Source organism: Pleurodeles waltl, chromosome 9, assembly GCF_031143425.1.
Source record: "Pleurodeles waltl isolate 20211129_DDA chromosome 9, aPleWal1.hap1.20221129, whole genome shotgun sequence".
NCBI classification, from domain to species: Eukaryota; Metazoa; Chordata; class Amphibia; order Caudata; family Salamandridae; genus Pleurodeles; species Pleurodeles waltl.
In genome coordinates, this window is record NC_090448.1 from 1,143,128,795 (window position 1) to 1,143,148,289 (window position 19,495).

The following is a 19,495-nucleotide window of genomic DNA, read 5'->3' on the forward strand; positions in this document are numbered from 1 at the left end:
CCTACATGAACAGTCCAGCCCGAACTGCCAAGCCAGGTCCCCCCTGGAAAGGATTCAAGCATCCTGGGACCAGTTTCAGGGTATCACCCTTCATCAGCCAGGTAACTTGAATCCAGTGCCACAGCAAGCAAGGGACCCATGTCTGGGCATACCCTTCCCACTTAGGGCGCACAAGGTAACATCACAAAATAAAATGATGGACGGAGTGGTGAAACTTTTCAAACACTCACCCCCAGTCACAGATCTGGGTTTAATGCATCGTTATTTTGCTTGCCACGTCTGTTTCACCATATTGCTGCCATATAGTTTAAGCACACTTTAGTGAATCAGGCAAACAGCCACCCCAAACATAAGTAAGAGCAAATACCCTGCCGTAACGGATATTATGTTTAACGATAGGCTGAATCCTGTACAAATGAAACTTGATCACTAGACACCAGATTCAAAATTATGATGTTGTTTTTCACTGTTTAAAACACTGTTCTTGTTTTGTCTTTGAAGTGTGAAACACTGAACTGGAATGGCCTTGTTGTCTTCCTTGCTCTCCAGTGGGCTGACCTTGGGTTGAGTGATCTCACTCATATTACATGACTCACTCTTCCCTGGAGCTCCATACCCAAACTGTGGAAAGGGGGGTGGTGTGGGTGGGTGCCAGCTCTACAGTGGGCATCTCCTTCCATATGAGGCATGTGTCAGTGTTCAGGAGCTCCGTATGAGTTTTGTTCTGCCGGGTTTTGCATGTACTCTAGGATCAACTAACACGTGACAAGGAGCGGAGCACTATGGTGGGAAACTGGAGCTGTGGGTCAGGGACACACTTTGACTGTCCTCCTCCTGGAGTAGATAAGGTGGTCTCCTAGGTTTAGGCAGCACCAGAGAATCATATGGAGTACATTGTATAGATTACCTATTTTGGACCTCCTCATGGCCTCCCAATACTGCTTACTTTGTGTCTTGGAAGAAACTTTTCTATGTTAGTTTTTTAATCACATTATTGCTTGTCTGCACTTTCTTGAAGGAGGGTTCGCTCTCTTGAATGATGTACCTCGGTGTTTATCATCCATACGAGTCTGTCCTCTATTTTAGTCTTGAAAGGTGAGAGATGGCATACAGAGATTTCTTGCTTTGCTACGTCATACAGGAAGAATTGCCTTAAGGAAGTAGGCCATGCAACTCGAATCAGTAATACTTTCTTGCTGAATAGTACCTGACAGATTTCTGCAAATGCTACTGATGTATTTATCTACATACTTGTGATCTCAGTGTATGTTTATTTTTTAGTGAAGTTTTGGAATGGTTTATTTCTAAATATTTTCTGCGAGAGATCCACTTCAATATAAGATAGTTGTTTTCAACCTCTCTGTCTAAAGGACGGGTGTAACCATGTATAGGTTGATGATTTTGTAGGTGCTGTCTCCAAAAGTGTAACATTTACAGCCATTAATGACTCCCAGGTAAGCCAAGGAAGACCACAACGACAGTAGTTGTCCTGGGGAAACAAGGCATATGTGAAGACCTTTCTGTAGAGGTTACTAGTAACTATGTATAAAGAGCTTGTGATTTTTCCACGCGCTGGGTGAAGAGACCGGTCTGTCAAACACTCTAGTACCAGCAAAAGAACAAAATCATAACATGGGCTGTTTTCTTCCTACCAGTAAAACAAGTTGTTGGGTTTTCTCTTGAACAGGCATTCCGTAGTCCCCTACTTTTGTGCAGCAAAGCTTTGCTGCTTGGTTTGCGTGCTGTAGGACACTGGACGCGTTGTGTAGGTCTGTAGAGCGTCCTCTGCAGTGCTCTTTGGAGGAGGGGTTTAATATTTCAGAACACACATGACACCTGTGAAGAGGTTGACTTCAGTTGACCTTTCAATCACACAGGATAATGAGCTCAACTTGTTAAATATTTGAAAACTTCACCATTGTTACAGTACAAAGAGGAGTATCTTGGTGGTAGAAGAATAGAGACAAATCCGGAATTATTTATTGATTCAATCCCGTAGTGGCCAGCAACTGCTAAAACTGTGTGTGTGCCCTCAATTGTGTAATTTGCCTCTTATGGATACTATACTTTGAAATATTTATATACAGTACATTGACTAACTCTTCTAGGTGCATAAGTATTCCTTTATATTTATTACATTCTTAGTTGTGCAATTCAAGTGGAGTCCTGAGAAACTCAGTGAAAGTAATATTTAGTGTCTGGATGACTATCAGATAATTGATAGATTATATGGTTAGAGCTGAATTCTTGTTTTGTGAATAAGTTAACTCGTAAACCTGATAATTTATATTGTATTTGTCAATACAGTTATTGTTTCCCTTTTTTTTTCTTTCTTCAGCTCAGCTTGTGCACTTAAAATTATGAAGGCCAAAAAGTTGCTAACTACAAGTAGAAATCTGTGAAAGTGAGTTTTTAATTTACAGAGATAGGATGTACCAACTTAATAAACACGCCTGAGGAGGTCTCAACAGAAGTCTCTCTGAAACTCTGCTTAGCCCCTGATATGACTTGCCTGCTCAGTTATAAGCACTTTGTCCTGGTCCTCTGGGGATGGGGAAAAAATGATAGTTTCACTGTTATAAACTGCTGAGAAGATACTTCCTGGTCCTGTCTGCAGCCATCCAGACCTCAAGGTTGCCTTCTAGACTCCACATCGACCTTGAGCCAGACCTCTTGCAAATTCAAGTGTCTGTGGTCCGCGGGGCCCTCTTGGAGTCAAGAGTCTTTCTGCTTTTAGTGTCTTTCGAGCAGACAAACAGAGGGTGTGCCATCTGACCACCAAAGAGTATGTCTTGCCGCTGGGTGCCAGTAGGAGCCAGAAGTTAATTTCTTCCACAGGGTTCTCTTTCTTTATATGTAGCAATGCCAGGTCTAGGAATGTCCTAAGGAGGTGGTGGTAAAGTGCAAATCTTCTTTTGTGCACTAGCCAGTGACTGGAGATTTTCTCCCTCACATTTCTGTCTACTTCCCACACTGATGGCTGTTAAAGGGCCAGTTGTTGACTACACCCCTGCCTTGCTGGGCCTGAAGGTCAAGCCATTCTTCTCTGGAGATCAGGGTTATCAATTCCATCCACAAATTTGTATTAAACTATTGAAGTTGAGATGAGTGACCAGCTGTTTTTAACCAAGTTTTGGCTCTGGAAGCATGGAGCCATTTTTTATCAAGTTACTTTTCTATTCAATTTATCAAAAATCTGAGTTCACCATCAAACTAGATATTTTAAACCTGGCGGAAAATATCTTTTTTTTTTTTTGTGGCCAAAGGTATACTTTCATGAATTTTAATTATACCTAGGCTTGTTTGAGAGCTCTTGGACATTAGTCACTGTGAGGGCACACTCTTCCAAATATATAGAGTGACACTTTTTTAATATATTAAATTCTTTGTGGATGATTTATTTAATGCACAAAAATAAGTTCCACTGCACTGCTTTTGTGCGGCAGCTCAGCTAGAGTGCTTCTGGCAAGCCGTATATGTTTGTCATGTACATGGGTGGTGTAATTACACCCTACAGCTGATGTATAATACCTATGGCACTTCTGCATTTTTTTGCATCTCTCACCATGGCCTTACAGGAAAGTTAAATGACCCAATTTGGTGAAACCAATTTTAACAATCAATTTCAGAGACAGATCACACGCACTGTGGCACTGAAGAGCAGTGGCACAGTGCACAGGGTCCTAATACCAGCAAAAGTAAAGTTCACGGAAAGGTCAAGGGTCACACAGAAAAGTCAACTTTGCGACAAAATGAATTTGATATTAATATGTAGAATAGCAATAACTGAGTTCATGTCTCTGTGACTCAGCATTGGCAGTTGCCAGATTGAAGCTTTTGGCTTGGACTGTATCTAAGCAAAAAAAATGTAGGCAAAGCTATTTTTTTGTTTCTGACGAATTTCTAAAGAGTACGTGTGTGAATCCAAGTTTCGTCAAATCGCTGCGGGTCCATGGTTTACTGTGTTATTGGTCAGAGAGGCTCTGCGCGCGAGGCGTGGCCGCCATCTTATTTTTGTGACCCGCTCCTGCAGCTTTTATTTTTAGACGCCTGTTTACTTCGGCTTCTCTTTGGGGACATCTGCCCAGTGTCCCTGTGTGCATATTCCCTGATGACAGATACAGGTCTGTATAATGGGCTGTTGTTCCTTCCTACAAAGGGGCCACAGTCTTGCAGCTTGCCCCTCCCTTTTCTGGTGCTAAGACTGGCCGCGCGCTCTTGACGCAAAATGGTCCCTCTGCTCTTGTTTTGTGGCTGGTGGGTTTTTGTCCCATCCGCAGGTGTCTTCCGTGAGGGGCTGTTTGTTGTCGTCTCACACAGGTGTGACTGGCATCGTTGTGTCTCTTTGCCACATTCCTACTGTTCTCGCACAACAATATCCGAGTAATTCAGAATGATTTCCCAAACTCCCTAGTCTCGAGGCTTACCAGTTCCTAAAATTGTCACGTCAGGTGCACTTGGCTCACAATTTTTTGCCCTGTGCCTATTTGACGAATTGTGTCTTGAGGCTGACTACTTTTAAGGCACACGAGTAGTTTCTTTCTCTCCTTTTTTTTGTTGCTCTTTCTCTTTTCATTGTATGTTTCCATTCGCTTCTTATTTTCCTCTATCCCTGTTTTGGTCTCTTTTTAGTCCTTCATCCTTTTTAACTCTCGCCTAAGACGGTGCATGCTTTGTCTCTTGTTGGACCTTCACTTTTCAAAAACTGAGCTTCAAAACCACCCACTGCCTACCATGTGTTGCTTTCACTATCGTTGTCATTTACTTGCTATCTTATTGTTAAGCTGCCTTAGGTTTCCTTCCTCTTCCTGTGTGTGTCCCCTGGAGCATGGACTCATTACTTGCATCCTCCCACTGCTCATTTTTTTTCCTCTAGGCATTACATTTTCTTTGTGTTTAAGCACTCTACAAGAGTGCACTCTACAGTAGTGCTTAATTTGTGCTTGTGGTTTCCAGTGCTTAGCACCGGCATTTATTGCATTTTTCTCCCCTGTGCGATAGGCCAAGTAATTATTAAAAAGATATGCACCTGCCTGTCCTGTCCTCCTCCTTCAGTTCACAGACCTGTTCTCCAACTCACAGGCATTGTCTGCATTCCATGGTGTGGTCAGAACACTTTCAGTTTGCTGTGTCCTCCTTTTTGTGGCAGTGAATTAAAGTGGTCTGAGGTGGATTTAAGACCACGCAGCGTATTGGCACGCCGGTAGTTTCTGAGCAGCGCTTTGAGCACCGGCACATATTATCCTACAAATTAAGCACTGCTGTACAGCGTGCCCTCTCCATGTCTCTCCGATCGCCAGCCGTCGGATGTCTGTCTTCCTGCTTGCATTCAGCACCCCCAGCATCCTTGGCTGTCCATGTGCTTGCTTCAAACCCCTCCCTCCTTTGTCTGTGTTGTTGTCCCCCCCCGACCTGCCCTCCCTCCATTGTCCACGTACCTGCCTTCCCCCAGTTGTCTGTGTTGTCCACCCCGTCCACCCTCCACTCTGTTGTCTCCTTCGCCTCCCTCCGTTGTCCGTAATGACCCCACCTTCCCAGCCCGCGACTTGTGTCACTTTCTACAATTGGTAGTCTCGGTGTAGTCCATTTGAATTCATTAGATCATTTCACCAGAAAACTTTTTTCTTTGCAAGAGTAAGTTCAATTCCCAGAGTACATCCTTGTGACAAGGAGTGAGAGTCCACTGTGCATATGGAGCTTGAAGAAACCACAATAGCATGTCCAAACACTTGCCGGCTTGCGCACAGTGCTTTAAATGGGCGGGTGCTCTCCGGTAATGAGTACCTGCACTTCTTCATTTGGAGGGGAGAGTACCTGCACTTCTTCATTTGAAGGGAAGAGTACCTGCACTTCTTCATTTGAAGGGGAGAGTACCTGCACTTCTTCATTTGAAGGGGAGAGTACCTGCACTTCTTCATTTGAAGGGGAGAGTACCTGCACTTCTTCATTTGAAGGGGAGAGTACCTGCACTTCTCAGCACTGATGCAATGCATTTAATGGATGAGTACGAGCACTTCTCAGGAGCAAACAGGTACTCTAAATAGTGAGCGCCAGCACTTCTATATTTCCATTTAAAGCCCTGCTCACGCACACGCATTCTCAAGGGCCTGTACAGTCTCCCACGAGCTCACACATGTTCTTTCTCGTCCAGATTCACAAGCTGGAGTACAAGCATTTGCAAAGCCAATAGATCTCGCCTACGAGAGGTATGGACTTTCTCAACGTTTCATGGCCATGCCGTACAGCTCCCATTGGTGCAGTGGCTTTGGGGGCGAAAAGGCCTGGGGGGCTGCTAAACCCTGGTTCTTCTATAGTTTACTGTTGAAACAAGGGCTAGGGAGCCAGTTTCCTTCCTTGCATCAGGCCCTGTGACAGACACACCCTTGTTGAGTCGGGGGCGGACGCTGACATTTCTAGTAGTGGCTCCCATAGCAACATCTGGATATAGATACCTATAGAAATGACGCGCTGTCACCGACTTCAGGTGTCTGCATAGCCCAACTTTTGAAAAACAACATTTAAAATCTACCAGGGGTAAGGAGGAAAGGCAGCTGCACCATTTTAGATTGTAAATCAAATTTTAAAAAAACAAAACAAAAACAAACCCTCTCTACCACCTCAGGCGCGCTGTCGGGTGGACATACCACTGCCGGTTTATAGTTCAAGGACTTTGGGGCTAGCCTGGCCAGTTTGTAGGAACAATGTTTCTTTTATAACTTGTTTTTTTTTAGGTGAGTTTGATAAATTTTAAATATGCTGCAGTAATTGGCTAGTTTGGATGTCCAGCAGGCTGGGGTGGCATGGAGATGCCTTAGAACGAGTCTGGAAGACTTGCAGGAGGGTGAGGCTTATTTTACATATATATTTTGCAGGACCCTATAACGAAATTGCAGTGCTATCATCAGTACTGTACAGTACAGAAGGGGCAGGTGCAGTCTGCATTGCATCATAAGACACACTGAACTGATCAGAAGCGTGCTCACCTGTAGAATAATCTGTGCTTTTGCAAGGTCTGCAGGGCTGGCCTAGGTTAAGGCACTGTGTGGCATCAATGATTTATAAAATCCCTTATGTAACATCAAACCTATCCTTTTCTGATTTTGAGGTCCAGCAATTGGCTTTCTTTGATTACCAAAAATCACATGGTAATCTGTAAAAACAAAATATATTTGTGCCAATGTGCATTTATATGCCAACCGGTGCCCAGACCTCTGTAGAATGAAGCAAAATGAAACAAGACTTGCTGAAAGTTATTGCGTCCCGTATGGAATCGTCAACTTGCTACCCACACCGTTTGCACGTAGTCTAGCGAGTAACGTTGCGGTTAACAGGCTGGCAGCGTACCAGTATGCTGCTTGCTTTTACCAGCCTGTGCAGCACTTGTGGCTTTGCAGTTCTTGGGCAGCCCCTTGTCTTCATCTCAGTGCTTTGTGGACACTTGAGACCACCACCTTCTGCTCTTCTGATAGCGTTCTGACCTGGTCCACTAGGCGTGATCTGTGGCTGTGAAGGAATCTGAGAAGGGATGGCTCTCTAGACCTAGCACTTGTGAGTGTAAAATTGTACCCTAAAACTTAGACCAGTGGTTCCCAACCTGTGGTCCGGGGACCCATGGGGGTCCGCGAAGCCTTCTCAGGGGGTCCGCGACTGCTTACAAAATTAAAAAATATTAACAAATATTGAAAAATGAGGCCTCCTGCCTCCAGTAATGACTCAGTGGGGGTCCCCAGATTCCAATGATGATTCAGTGGGGGTCCCTGAGTTCCATTAATGATAAAGTGGGGGTCCACAGAAGTCAAAAGGTTGGGAACCACTGACTTAGACATTACAAAATGTACCCCTTTCTGTTCTCCCACAGTTCACTGGATCGGAGACTATGTTGAACCGCACTTTCTTGAGGCCATGTGTCCCCCCCCGCCCCCACGTTAAGGCACCTCCCCATCCATCAATAAGCATTGTAAAACAGTTCATTGAGTAATGGGGTCCACTTAATAAATGAGTCCTAGATCAATGAAAAGTTAAAAAGGTTTTTCTGCAGAAACTCGAAATAAGCTGTAGAGAGTCTGCATCTGAGAGTCTTTGTGGCAAAGTTGGAGAGCGTATGTATAAAAAACAAGCATTTACAATGCATCGGGTCTCGCGTTTGCTCATGTTAGAGCTGATCGCGTTGTAAACTCCTAACCCGACTTTTCACCTATCGGGCAAAAGTGCATTTATGTACATAACCCGAAAAAGTGAAATCAAGTATGTAAAGCGCTTGACTTCTGCCAAGCGAGATCGGGCTCGTAAATTAGAGAAAAAAAAGTCCACGAGCCCGATGGAAAACAGCGAGCCTTGCATGTTTTCTGTACTTGGTCGCTGCGCTGGAGGAGGGCTAGCCACCGGAAAAGGCATGACATATGCGTGCCTTCGACTAATGAAAGCAAGCAGATTTTATGAGGGAAGCCCACCAACCAATAAAAAACACTGACGTAAAGTTGACAGGGCTCCGAGCCCTTTTCTAAATACAAAAGAGTCTCGCTGCGAAACGCATGCGCGAGCGCATGCAATGCAGGCTCGACCCTAAAAAAAATATATATATATTATAAGTCCCATATGAGTAGCAAAATCATTAGAAAATCGGAAAGCATCTCTAGCAGCATAGCATAGATCAGGAAAATGTTTCATTTACCCCCCAAACTAAGTGCTTCTTATACACAATTCCTGCATAGTAAATTGGAAAAACTGCAAGATCATTGTGGTGTGATCAAAAGTATCAGTTCTTCAGCAAATCAGAAAACAAGAATAATGCATGTTATACCTTAACACATAAGCACCATTCTATTTCTAAAAAAACGTATTCAACACCCTCTATGCTATGGTCATCCAGAGATTTTCAGACAATTGGACAATAAGACATTCCCCTAAGGAATGAACCTAGTCTGAGTGAAGAACCTAGTGAGTTCGATACTTGCTGCAATCTTACATTCTTACCATAGCACGTTCAATGCTAGCAAGTTGCTGCAAATTATCATTTTAACAGCAAGAGTCCATTAGGAAGATTGCATGTTTTTTTCTGGCTGTTCTTCTATTAATGGCTCTGCAAAAGTTTTATTGTACAAGCAAATTGTTGTTTAATGCATATCCCCATTAGATCTCTTTCATTCTGCATACAATTGTCCCCTGAGGTCGACAGCTGCCCTTTCTGCAGTGGCGGCCTGTCCTTTAGGGCGGAGGGACCACGCCCCCCCACCTTTTTCCCCTCATGGAGAGTGCCAGTCAGGCTGAACAAAGGTCAGACACTCTCCATGTTCAGCTCAGGCAGCCAGGAGCAGACATGCGCACGATTTGCGCACACTCCTGGCTGCCTGAGCTGAACTTTGCTGGGCTGAGGAGGTCACAGCTGCTATGGGCGTGACCTCCTCGGCTTAGCAAAGGTGCCTCGAGGCCCTCCCCTGGGTGACGAGGAAAGCGTCACCAATTGACACTCTCCCTGGGCGCTTCAGGTTTAAGAGTGGGGTCAGCAGTCTCACTGACCCCATCCCACTCTGACGAGGCTGGGACTGCTGCCTTCCCTCATTGGCTGACCTTGGGAAGGCAGCAGTCCCAACCCTCCTGGGACCTGGAGGCTGAAGGTAAGTGTGTGTGTGTGTGTATGTGTGTGATGTTTTAAATTGAATGTCTGAGTGTTAGGAGATGCGTTTGAGATCATGGGGGTCAGGTCGCCCAGAACCATTTCCAGAGGGACAGACAGGAGCCCCCAGGAAGGTAGCCATGTTCTCACAACACAAAGGGTTGGCGCTGGTGTGGTGGGGGGAAGCGAGGGGGTGCGCTCCTTGATAGGAGAGGGGCCTGGGCAAACTTTTTGCTACTCCAGTGTAAAGTTCCAGCAAGGAGATCACATTTAGAGTCAATGGGTTGGCTTTATTAGAATGGTAGTCTTTCATGCAAAGTAGTTACCTACCTTTTTAACTTTACATAATAAACGGATCGAACCTACAGCATCTGAAATAGATTTTCCTAGTGAACCAATGAGGCCTAGATTTGTTATCCTTGGCTTGCCTCTGTATTCAGCCCAGGCCACCTGTATTGAGCTTAAGCTTTCCCACAAAGCATCCATCAGACACAGTCAAAAAATTACAACAGTGTACAAAATGACATTTAGAAAAGCAAAATAATTTTTATCCTATGAGGCCTAAGAAGGATTCTCACTGTGCAAGCGTTCTGTACGCATTGTTTGTTGGTGGGTTTAACCAGCTCCAAACCCCTTGCCTGCTGTGGTTATCTCTGGTTATCTCTGAGATTCCATGTAATAAAATGCTTACATGCAGGACAACTGGAATTATGCAATTCTGCGGCCCAGCATTTTTTTTTGCATAGTAATGGATTTGCCTTGTTTGCCATCTAATCCATCATCTGTTGCATAATTCGCAGATTTTAACAAAAGTTGTTTCTAGCTCAAACGGATCAAAAGTTACTAAAAATGCAGTGGCATGTATTGCTGTGCAGTGGAAGTCATTTTGCTAAGGTTGACTGTTCACCTTTCATTTGCATATTGCTGTATTTGGGTGTTAAACTAGGAGTAATGAGGTGAAACCTTTGTCCAGGTAGTTTTTAACCTGTAGAAATGACAACATAATGAACTTAAATGTGCTGCGTTATGCTGCATAATTGGCTTTTTCTTGCTGCATAATTTAGTACACTTTGCCACATAATTAGGTCCTCCATTCCTGCATAATTCCATTGGCCCTGCCTATCTGTAGGCTTTTATGCAAGGTAATCACAATCCACCCTTAAATGCATATTGACTTAAACATATCATTATTACAATCAGTGTGTCAGGCCTACTGCCTTTATCATGATTTTTTGTTATAAACAATCGGGCCTATAATTTGTATCATTGGTTCGTCGCCATAACCAATTCGGACCTACTGTGTTGGTCATGAGCCTTCCAACAGGGCAACTGTCCCGTAATGCACAAAATTCCAGTTGTAAAAAAAATATAGAACCCTTACTCAATTTATGATCTCGGCATGGCAAAATGAAGATTGGTTGGGCAACAAGTCCAGATAAGGAAACCAAAGACTGAGACGGGAAGTACTAAGACTAAGAGGGGGGATTCACCCCTATAGAACACCACGAAGATAAAAAAAAGGACATGATAGATTCTGCAGGCCGGTGTGCACGTGACCTGAGAACCAAATGCAATGTTTTGCACATTATGATGGACAGTCTTGCGCCTCCAGAGACCTATTTTACGTCCAGTTTTTAAAAAAAATACGGTATTCGGGATGGAGCAGAAGTTACAGCTCTATTGACTGGTGTGCAGTTTCTGGACATCGCATGTGCCATGGGAAGTTTTATAATTGTTGTGAAAAAGTTTTTTAGTGGCAATGAATGAGCCTTCTTTTTTGTGCACGTCATTTCAATTTGTGGTGTTTTAGACATTTAAGTTACTTTAGGGTAGGGGAGGGTTACTTAAGGGGGTGTACAGTTGTCAGGCTTTAACAGGGTGGATAAAGTTTTATGGGGGGATACTTATTATATGTAAGGGAAGGGATGTGTTTTAAGTAAGGGATTTTGTTTTTCGTATTATTTTGTTTTAAAGACCTTGTGGTCAGAAAAAACTTTTATTCAACTCAATTAGTTGGTTATGACTACATACCCTTGTATTCATTACCTTGTTGCCTCCCATTTGCCTCTTACTCTTTTGCCTTCCCTCCCTCCATACTGTTTTTATTCTCCATTGCTGGTCCTCTCTGCCATCTTTATAATCTCACTTGCTCCCATCCGGATGACTGAGGCTTCTATTGGTCACTGGTGACCATGGGGCTGACACAAGCTTCCTCTTCCCAGTCAGATGTCCCACTGAGGGCTGCTCACCATGCAAGGCAGGTTTACATTTCACAAGCCTTCAAGTCAGTAATGCCTTGCCCCACAAGGGGTGGGCCTTGAAGGGACATCTCACCCCAACATCCCTTGTGTTTTTTTTGCCTCCGAGACAGTTAACCAGTTGATCCTCTAGAAGGTTAGGTATTGTGGTAATTTTAAGGCGTTAACCTAAACAGAAGGCTAGATTGTCACGCTAACAAATGAGTAAATGGGTTCTATTGATAAATTGTATGCACATTTATTTTATGTAGCAATCCCGACTATATAGAATCGATCTGGAAGCCTCCGTCCTTCTGGCCCTAAATTGGATTCCTCTGGGTTAAAGGTTACATTGAGGTTGAAGATCAGGTGTAGTGTAAAGGTAATCATTAGGTTGGGGTTGGTATAGGGTTAGCATAGGTGTCAGGTTTGAGTGCATTTTCTTCATTAATGAATTTGCATAAGCGGTTCATCTACTATTTAATTACGGTTTTTGTTTGAGGGTTCTTCCTAATGATTTTTTTAATCATTCTTATTTACTGCATTTCTGGCTTTGTTTTTACCGGAAGAGGTAGGTGGGCACGATAATCCAACCTGGGCCCACTTCTCTAAATCTTCCCCACCGGTGACTGCACTTGAGTGTCCAGAAGTAAAAGCTGGACCACCAGGTCGTAGACAACTGGAGCGGCAGTCAGGTGAGGAGTGTGAGTTAGAGGATGGCTTGCTCTACCCAAGGCACTCCTAAGACCACTAAAGTGGTGCAGTAACATGAAAAAGCAGGTGGGAAACAAGTCCTCATCGAAGGAGACATGGCGCATCCAGGTGAAGTTTGGAAGGTTGGCTTCAGCGTGCTGCATGCTGCCTCCCATGCGTCTAGGTTGGTCCCATCAAGAAGGAGCAGCTGTATTGGTGATGAATGTCATCTGACCTTGATGAGCATCTTCTCATTGATTTGTCCTATGTAGGTCACCTCTCGCCCAGCCTTATGCTCCCGACTCTTATTGCCTGCAGCTCAGCCATGGGAAGAATTGAGAAGATGGAAGGACCACGGACATCTAGGCCGCCGCGCGCTGGTGCACTGCTCCGGAACATGCCAAGAGCAAGTGCGCGTCTGCTGCAGGAACTGTCAGCTTGAGTGGTGATGGCAATTTAGAGAGACAGCTGATGAGCACCTCAGGGGATCCGCCTCCGTGGGTGAGGGCCACTGGAGGAGAGCGGGGACGTTCCAGGAAGGGCAGCGAGCAGACCCTGCTGGAGCTGCCAGACCCAATGCAGCTCACAGCTGAGCACAGGCGGTGTGGCACAGAGGCAGACGTTCACAGTGGACAAAAGGTCGAGGCTGGAGGAGCAGCATCCTTACTTTTACGCTGTGCTTAGCATGCACTCTGTGCTGCGGAGAGAAGGTGGTGGAACAAAATGGCGTCTGCGGAGAATATATTTTTTGATGGTGTAAATAAAGGCAAGGGTCTTGGAGGTGACCGAATGATGCTTATGAATTGGATCGCCCTCAAGTGCAACTGACACACAATTCATATCCACACATACGCGCCTCCATCCCAACCCACACCGATGCAAATGCACACATGAGGTGCACACCCTCCACGTGTGTGCAACCACCCATTTCTTCACACCACTCACTTCTTCATATTCGCTTACACACTCCCTTCCGTCACCTCCTATCCCACCACATAAACACACACCTTCAGTTACATTTCCTAAGAAATATTGTTTTGCTGTACTTGCTTGATCTGTGATGGAGAGCTCTTGTCAAGTCAAAAAGGGAACCAACTGTGAGTCATTAAAATTTAACACCACTATTGAATCCTCCCAAATAAGCCACATCCAACTGTTTGAGACAAAGGGATGTATGCAATTAAATCTAATTTGTGAAAATACTATAGATTCAATGCTGATCCAGTTCATTCAGAAAACTGTACACTCAATATCATGGTCTTGATTTCCCCCTCCTTCCTCTAAAAATGGTCATTGTCATTTGTTGTTTGTTCCCAGTGTATGCCCCCTGTGTCAGTAAGAAGTATTACACAACAGGAAGTGTAGCGCTCAAGCGTGCTATCACTCTCCAGCGGTTCCCAGACTTACTCAGCGCACCATGATCTGTAATGTGAAACTTCACACATTTGTTGAACAAACGTTTGGGTCTGTGGATCCAGGGATAGAAAATTAAGCTCAATGTTGGGGTTTCGGGGGAAACCCCCAGATTGGGGATGGGATATTTTGACCTTCATGTGGGTAGGGTTGCCATGCAGCACACTAGCAAGGGCAGAGGCCATGTTCGATGAGCAAGGCAGGCAGGAACCTTGCCATCCTGCATTACCACTTGTCCCAGGAACATTGAATGTAAGAGCAAAGGGGGGGATTTATATGAGTCTCTGGAGGGTAGAGGAAGAGGTCGGGCACAATAGATGCACAATACAAATGAAGATAGGTTGTTCCCTTAAAAATGATGACTTAATTCCAAAGTGGAAATTTGAAGTTGATATCCAAGAGTCCTTTGGTATATTTCTGTGTTTTTATTCGCATAATGAGTTGTTGAAATATATAAGGTAGAATACAGAAAAATCCAACACGTTTCGCCCCCTATGGCAGGCACACCCCGACCTTTTTTAAGGACAATGTAATCATTTGGCAGGGTTCAATGAAGTCCTGAATGAATGAATGAATGAATGCAAAGGGTCGGTGAACATGCCGCAAAGATCCTTCCATGATCTCTGAACAGCCTGAAGGGGTTATCCTGTGGCATAATGCACAATAATGCAACCTCCACCTGCAAAATTTGGTGAGGGGCAGGGCAACAAGGGCCGCATAACACCCCTCCCCTCTTCCGGGAGCCTAAACTGGAAGAACGGGTGGAAAACTAAATAATGCCCTGTAAGGTGCCCCTCTTACCTCTGCAGTTGAAGCCTTTTTTAAAGTGACATTGCCGGATACTTACCCCAGTTGGTTATAGTGAAAAGGGCGACGGCTCATATTTAAAAAAATTAAAAAAAATTAAAAAAAACAACACATTGAATTTTTATAATTCCACTTTTTGTCTGACATTAAGGATGGGATTTTAATTGTCCCTTGCCTGTTTTCCTGGATTCCACCAGAACAAATGCCATAAGTTACCTTAAGGCGCACTTTTGAGCTGTGTCGGGGGTTAAAGCGTGTTCTTCCCCCTTGCAGTTTCTGGCTGTCTTTGGCAGACGTGGCTGGCAACCGGTGTCATTTTAAGGATTTTGTGTGCCCTGAGTCATGACAGTTTGGGGGCCGTGTTTGGAATAACGTTGGATTCTGTCTTTCCTTTGTTGCTAGTTTAAGTCCTGTGATGCCAAAAAGTATAGAAATGTGTGCAAGGGGCTGTGATAGAGAAATAGACACAAGAGAAACGTCACTTTTCCAAGGGGCCCTTGGAAAATGGGGGTCCTTGGCAGTGGTCCGCCTTGCCCGTCCCTTACAACCTCTCGCTTGCACCCACTTGTTGACACTGCACAGCTCGATCGTCCTGCGCGTGCGCACGTTCGCTCGACAGATAATTACCCATAAAGGAGAGGGGTCTGCTCATCACGCGCGCCATTATGGCTGGTGATACAGCTTTGCTTTTACGATTTCAAGCACTTGGCGGGCGCCGGCGGGAAGTACCTGCGCGGAATGTCAATCCGCGGATTAATTAAGGGCGAAGGCCGGCGCTGGGAGCCAAACCTGCTTTTGTTCCAGTTGTAATCACTTTAGGGCCTTCATCCCAGGAATTATGCACTTACTTCTTGGAATACAATTTACATGGCTGAACCGTTTAATAATAGAGATTTATGTTTCTGTAATAATTTATTTTTCGAGATGAAATGCCCATTGATTGAATATGGGCCGTTTTCATGACGTGGCATTTTAAAGGATGATGTAAAAGGTGTTTTACCGCTTGGTGTGATTTAGGAAGGCATGTGCTGATTATTAGTAACGTGTAATTTTAAGAACAAGACACGCTGTAGAAAATGAATTAAATGGAATTTAGACCGCAGTGTCTAGGGAGCTGTAATACAGGGCAGTGTGGCATGTCTTAGTAGGGCAACGTGATTAAATGCACAAGGCATTCTTTTTCATCTAGAAGTGGATCTGGTTCAGCCCTTTGGATGACGAATGTGCCCAGGCTTTGCAGCTGGAGTACAGAGAGTGCTTTGCATGGGTGTTTGATGTTAAGTGGCTGTGCTGTGGTGTTCTCTCGGAGTTGCTTACTCTGCCTTAATGGAAGTGAATAGGTCACAGAGGACCTTCTGTTGACTACATGCAAGTCCTGGATCTGTCAATCACCAACAATGGGCATCCTAGAATGTTCTTTTGTTTCTCAGCTGAGGTTTTGAGATCTATTCTGACATAATTTCCCGGAGGGCCCTTTAATATATTTGGGTGTACTTTGTGCCTTATCAGTTGGACACTAGGGTGGAACCTTACAGGGATGTGGGGTGGGGGGGGGGGTATACGTGACAAACTGATTTCGAAAGCATCAATGAGTGCCCTTGACCACGGTGTTTAGACAAAAAATGTAGTCCAAATTATCGTGTGCACAAAATATTGTGTAAAAAATATAGAGGATAAGAATATTGTGAAGGTAAGTTTCTATGAGAAAGCAAAGTTTTACTGTACTTAAAAAAAAAAAAATATATATATATATATTATTTTCCTGCAAAGTACGTAGATGTGGAAATAAGAATGGTATATCTATACTTACCTATTTGCACCTTCTTCATATTTTGATCCTCGATATTTTTGACACAATATTCTGTCAGTGATCCCACAACCACGCTAGTAGTGAATCCTGGAAACCGTGTGTGATTTCCCTTTTGGTATGAAAGTCAAGTGCCTGTACATGGCCCATGTATAGAGTTTCATCAGACCGCAAAAGGCTAGTCGGGTTTAGGATCTGAGAGTGAGATAGTTTCAAATGAAGAAAAAATGAAATTGACTCCCAGCCACATTAAGTCACAGGATAGATTTAGTTGTCTGTGACTGCAGCTAGTACCTACTTTTACTGACACAGCCGACCCTTAAGCGGCCATGGTAACTCCAGAACTCTTGTCAGAATACAGGTGTCTTTTTTTTTATTTTTTTTTATTTTTTATTTCAAGGTTGTTTTATTGGGATTTTATACATCAGGAAAATTAAATAACCTAAAGTAAAAGAAACAATACAATGTATGGTACCACCAAATCAAGTGGGGACAGTAATTTAGGATATCGCATGAGGAGTCAGTCCACATTTATAAAAGTAGAGATAGGTGAATTTGTTTGCAAAGGATACATACACTGATTAGCCTCACCTATTTTTGTTTTTTCAATGTATGCTTTGGTCATAGTAGGTTTACGGGGAAGAGCTTTGTTGCAAATCAGAAACTCCTATGCAGTACATTTTACCAACAAAAAAAAAATACAGACTTCGATTTTGTTAATATGCCCAAAAAACACATTGAGGCAAAAACATATTACCACACTTAAGGGAAAAATCTAAAACCAAGCGGAAGGCGCTTGCCTGTCCAGTCCGCATTAAATTTCAGCATACCCAACTTTCTTTCCAGCTTCTCCTCTTGTTTTTGGTGCTGTATGTAGGGGGAGGACAGAATTGTGCATGTCGTTGTGTGGTACTGTGGGGAATGGTGTCATTTTGTATGGAATTCAAAGAAACGCGTTGGATAAGTGGACGTCTGATGGATGTGCTCAAGCACAAGAGGTGATGACTCAGACAAGAGTCCACATGGATAGGTATCCTTTCTCCAAGACCGCCTGAGCTAAGGGTTTTGGTAGGCTCTGTCCTAAGTGTTAGCCCCAACAGGGCCGAGTGCAGTAATTAAAAAATCCTTAAATATCTACATCATGAAGTACAAACTGTGTCCTCAGTCATCCGCACAACTCAGCTTAATGTTAAAGAAATGATTCTCTGGCAATGTCTTTATATAGTAAAATGATTAAAATGCCAATTGCAAGTTAAAGCAGTAAACAGGGTGTTACCACCCATGTACAGGCCCTTCCTCCCCACCTGTCCTTTCTCTAGTCCTCTGAGGCAATTAACTTTAAAATTGTACTTTCTAAACACTAGATCAGTGGTTCCCAACCTGTGGTCCGGGGACCCCTAGGGGTCTGCGAAGCCTCCTCAGGGGGGTCCACGACTGCTTAGAAAATTAAATAATATTAACAGATTAGGTCCCCAGCTTTCAGTAATGACTCGGTTGGGGGTCCCCAGATTCCAGTAAATATTCAGTGGAAGTCCCCGGGCTCCAGTATTGACACAGTGGGGGTCCACAGAACCCAAAATGTTGGGAACCACTGCTCTAGATCACTGGTAGAGCATGCATGTGTGGTAATTATCTGGGATCCCAGAATCCAGATGTCTTGGACTTCACTGAAACACATTTAAAAGCCTAGCGTGGGCCAAACATAGGCAAGATACAACTTGAAAAGTACTTTCTGATATCTGTTTACAGGGAAAAGGATTCTGGAGGGGGGTCCTACATATTGAGCCCCTCCTGTTACCACCTTTGATAGGTTTACTGTGTACTGTGAGGCATGCAACACAATCTTGCGGGATAATATTGCCATCAGTTACAGTCATCTATTGACCTCCTGGGCTGAATTAGAGCTGTTTGAATGTTCACATCATGCAGGGTTGTATTAACAGAAGTATGTTTACTGGAGAGTTTAGGACCTGTCAAAACAGGGAAAGGATACGATTGCGCACACTCTGTTGACCCATTAAAGCCAGTCAGTTATGCACAATTAAGGGACATTTACTTGTTTGCTGGTCAGAGATGTGAGAATTTAAATTCCGACATTAGATTGGATAAATCTATCAATTACACTGGCAGAGAATGCTTTAAATATTATATATAATGTATCTCTGGAACTCAAAATCCTGACCAACATATGGCGTATATTGACCAGCATCACGCATATTGACCAGCATCACGCATATTGACCAGCATCACGCATATTGACTAGCATCACGCACAGCTGTTCGCAAACTTTACTAGTAGTTTTCCTGCTACGAAATTTAGGGAATTTTGGGAATAGTCGGATAGTCCTCACTGTATCTGTACCACACAGTAATGTAAAGAATTGTTCCTTTTGCGCGTTAAAAATTAGTAAATGGAGAAAGACTAACCCTTCTAAAAGCTCGGGTTTTTTTTTTTTCCCCTCTCGGAAGTTCAAACAATTGCCTGGGATTGGGGGAACTGGACAAACTCTTTTGGGGACAATAAGTGATGCTGGCATGACCTCGATCTGAAGGTTATTTACAGAAAGGAATTAAAAAAAAAAAAAAAAGTGTAGTTTCAATTTACTAAGTTTTAGAAACCCGTGCCCCTGCGAAAGAACTGCTGAAAATTTTAAAAGGAGGTGAAAATCCTAAGGGCTGCGAGCCAGAGATTGAGGAGTCTGTGGAAGTGTGAAATTACACAGCATTTTCCGCAACTGGCCAAACAAAATTTGGGACTCTATCGGTGAAAAGTTGAAGTGAAAAACCAAACCCAGATGGGATGGTTTATAAAGAGATAACATGCTTTCAAACATGGCTTATCTAGCCATGCCACAGAGGAGGGAATAAAATACATTCTAGATGCCCCTCCAGATGCGCTGTCCTGGGATTGTCCTGGGATTGCGGT

The 19,495-nt window shown here is 43.8% G+C and overlaps 1 protein-coding gene across 4 annotated transcripts in view; it reads left to right on the top strand.

The window, feature by feature from the left end:
• DPF3 (double PHD fingers 3) overlaps positions 1 to 19,495 on the top strand; it is a 367,266-nt gene that overhangs the window by 66,515 nt on the left and 281,256 nt on the right. The gene's annotated exons all lie outside the window — the stretch shown is intronic.